The sequence below is a fragment of the Embiotoca jacksoni genome, unplaced genomic scaffold (genome assembly GCF_022577435.1).
Source record: "Embiotoca jacksoni isolate LCO1_2020_lvr unplaced genomic scaffold, fEmbJac1.0.p SCAF_25, whole genome shotgun sequence".
Classification (NCBI taxonomy): domain Eukaryota; kingdom Metazoa; phylum Chordata; class Actinopteri; family Embiotocidae; genus Embiotoca; species Embiotoca jacksoni.
Genome location: NW_027185376.1, coordinates 2,892,967 through 2,897,212, shown reverse-complemented (window position 1 = coordinate 2,897,212; position 4,246 = coordinate 2,892,967).

Below are 4,246 nucleotides of genomic sequence, written 5' to 3'. Positions count from 1 at the left end.
TCAGACGGCAGGAATTTCACTCGGCGAAGCAACTCGTCAGCGACTGATTGAAACGCTGGGGCTGCGATTTCTATAGAGGGAGACGTTAATGTGCGGGAACGCTGATCGGGGAGTCCTCGGGCTTTCTGTGGAGGATAATTCCTCTCCAAGACGTCCAAGTACGTCCTTGCTGCACACCGTCCGGACCTTTAAACCCAACATAAGAAGCCGCGTCAAATGTTCAGTCCCGTGATGGCAACTTAAGTCAGTGTTCATTTGTCACATTGCGGGTATTTTTGGTATGCGGGTCACAACTCTGCCGGGGGTCATCAATCAAAACTCTGGCACCAAGAGGTTTCATGTTAATGAACCAATTAACACAGATTTTAAAAATAGGTTGCCCTTAGAAAGCAGATTGCAGAGCTTCAACTACCAATTAGCTACGTGATCTTTGATTCATTTCGCGTAGAAAAATGTCAGAAAATCGCGAAAACCTTTTCAGGAGCACGAGCTGACGCCTTCAAATTGCTCGTTTTGTCCCGCCAAGAGCTAAGAACCTAAAGAACTTCCAGCTACGCCGCCGCCGCCGCCGCCGCCGTGTACCCAAGATTAACACAAGCGGCCGCTCTTGCTTTACATACGTGCCAATCTGCGCTGTAATGTAAATTAGGAACCGGCACCGTGCAAACACGGCCACGGTAAATAACCAACATAGTTACGTCAACACGTGAACTCCCTTAAACATACAACCGCATCGACCGCGGCTGCGAAGCCAGCGTGGTGCAACATTCCTCTGCTGCACCAGCTTCCAACGCCGCCCTCCTCCTGGCCTCCTGCGTGGAGCGCTGCACATCCAACTCTGGTGGAGGGGGGGGGGGGGGGATTAGCTCTAATCCAAGCCGGTCTATCCCGCCTTTGACGAAGGTTGTTGTCGCAATACAGCGCGCGACAATACTCACTCTGCGACGGTGCGCACCGGTGTCCTTCGCGTGTAAAAAAAAAAAAAAAAAAAAAAAAAAAAAAAGGCCGATGGCCAGTGGCGTTTTTTTAGCGGCTTGTTTTCCACCCGAAGGCGAGCTTGAAAAGACAGAAACTTTCCGAGGTGAGAGTTTGGAAGCCGCGTGACGAGCTTATTCACTTTATCTGAAAGGATAGCCGATGACATCACTCACCACAGGGACCAATAATGCGACGCAAGTGCCAGGCTTTGCTGGGACACTTCTCCACAGAGGGACGACCAAGCATCTCGCCTCTTTCGGAGGATCCACACAGCGCGTAGGACAACTTACCTACTTGCATTGTCCGAGATATGAACAGTTTCAGTCCGATACGGACCTCCGATCTACGAGCGAACAGTGAACTTATGAAGAAATGACACAAAACTGCCACCAACGAGGTAAAAGTTTTGGTCTAAAATTAAAATGCTGTTTGGCTGAGAAGTCAGGATCTATATACTTATTTTGATTTGTGTACTTATTTGGTCCAAACTGCCGTAACACGCAAGAAAAAAAAACATTAAAGCGGACACATAAGCAGTTAGCCAGCCTGGAAAATCTATATTTTTATTTTACTGCGGTTTCAGCTGAGTTATTATGTTTGGCAGGAGTTGAAAAGTTTAGGAAATAAAAGCGCGCTCTTGAAAGCACCGTTACAAACTTATAATGAAGCACAGAATCACTAACTAACAAACTAATAACAGTCGTGGATAGAAACTTGACGTTATTTGCGATTTTTCTCCGAGTGATTTTCGGACAACTTGGTTAAAATGTGCCCAACATCTGGATAGAAACCTAACGACCCGGCAGATGTTGAAAACGTGCGTGAAAAGTAACGTCGAGTTGGAATTACGCCGGGGTTGGTAAGCGAGGCCGACCACCTTAATATCTTACATTCGGCTTTCGCTTTTATAAGAAGAAACCAGTCAGCCCGGCTTGCGGTTTTTCCACTTCACGAGAAGAAACGCGTTCGCAAACTCGCGAAACTTCGAGAGGAAACCAGTCGTCCAAACTCGCGCTCTTCCGCTTCACGAGAAAAAAAAATAAAATAAAAAAAATCTTGTTTGCCAAACTGGCGAACTTCCACAGCGCGAAGAAGAAACAAGTCTTCCTGACTGATGCATTTGGTGCAGGAGCAGACGTCAATGGCGCATAACAATCGTTAACGGGGTTTGAGAGGGCGTCTTCGTGCAACGCCCGGCCTCAAAATCTGTCGCTCTCCCGCTGCCGTGGTAACCACCCACGCTGTTTCCCACAAATACGACAAAAAAAAAACAAAAACAAAAAAAAAACGGTTTTAACATCTTTCGTTAAAAAAAAAAAATTTTTTTTAAATAAAATTGACAAATTACGTTCAAATTGGGTCGGAGTGAGCGGCGGCGCTCCGGGAGCGCACGTGTCGCATTTCTCAACAACATATTCCCCAACAGCCTCGCATGTTTAAGCGGTCTCACGCCGTGCAACGGGGAGAAGCTGGCAGCCGAACACGGGTCGCCGCCGCCAATAAAAACAACAACAACAACAACAACAACACGCTGACAGCACCCGAACCAAGAGAATGCAAAATGAGGCAGAGTCCTCCCGAAGAGGAGAGTGATGTCATTCGATAATAACGACGGCGTTAAAAAAAAAACAAAATGAGAGAAAAGCTGAAACTGCCAGGCGACTGAAGTTTTCAGGAGTATCAGCTGCTTTAATCTATTCCAGTTTCCAAGTCTGAAAAAAACAAAAACAAAACAACCAGATTACATAACGGCGGACCTCCGTGTACTCCCGGGCCTCTAAGTATGTGTGCAGTCCTTGTGGAGAGGCGGCGGGAGTTTGGCTTCGCCGTCGGCTCGCCTGGAAATCACACAGGTCTCTAAGTTACACTCTTAACATTCACAACATTTACTGCACAACAGCTCCAGTGAGGAGCACAAGGTCCTCAGTGTGTCAGGCGAGCCGGAGCGCTGATGTAATCGTAGTCGGGCAGAAAATAAAAAAAAAATAAAAATTCCTTTTCCTCACTCGAGGAACAGAAAATATCTTTGACTGCACCGACGCCATGTTTTACACCGAGCAGCGAACACACGAGCGTCTTTACTTTCTCCCGCAGTCCAACTATTTTAAAGTCTCGCCAAAAGCTGCGCCCGTTTCATGTTTCTCAGTCTCGTGGGGTTTTTTTTTTTTGTATTTTTAACATCAAATTAGCGAAAGCTGCCAAACTTAGTTCTCCGGGGCTGAAGTGATAAGACATTACCTCACCGGACAAGATCATTTAGAGGATCGACTAATTGTTGAAGTCATTTCTTCAGCAAAAAAAAACAAGATTTTTTTGTTTGTTTTTGTTTCCTACTACCTCAATATGACAGTTTGCTGCTCTCCTCTGTTTTACATTGTAATAATCATATTTTTTGACTGTTGGACAAAAACAAGACTTAGAGGTGAAATAATGCTGTTTGTTCTTTTTCACCATTTTGGGATAGTTTATAGACTAAATGACTGATCAAACGCCGGTGGTGAGCAGATAATTGAAACACTCTTTGGTTTCAGCCAATCCCCACTTCGTTCCTGTCACGTGTTCGCATCAGTGTTACATCCCAGTCGCGGCGCAAAGCCTCCTTTTGTCTCATAAGACTATTAACGAGCGGCAATATTTGAAACACCCCGGAAGGTCATTTAACAACACTTTTCAATGGATAAAACCGCCGGGCCATCTGGATGACAAAAAAAAAAAAAAAAGTGGCTGTTGCACAAAATAAAAGGCTTTTCACCGCTTTTCCAAAGTTGCACCTGGACAGGAAACAAGTTAATCATCTTTTTGTATTGTTCGGCAGATGCGTTTCTCTAATCTGCATGATTAGGGGAGGTTTAGGATTCGGAAGCACCTTCCAAAAACAGATGTAAAGTGTTGGTAAATAAGGAGATTTCCTTTTCTTTTTATTTAACAAACAAGACGCTTAGCCTCGAACGCGAGGGGGACGGACCGAGAGCGGCGAAAAGCCCGGTTTGAGTAATTATAAAAGAAAATATTAAACAAAAGTCTAAAGTAGATCACCAATTCAAAACAGCTGAAATACCGTGAGCCTCTCTAGATGCTCCCGGACGAGAAAGCGTGATTTTGAAGCTGCATCAGAGTTTAGTCTGGGTTAAATAAATCTGGTCTTAACCTCAGTATGTGTGTGTGTGCAGCAGATCCTAAGTGCATGCTAAAAAAAAATAAAAAATAGCCACAGAAATGTGGTTTTAAATGGCTATTATTTGTACCCAAGACAGGAAAAACTCCCTTT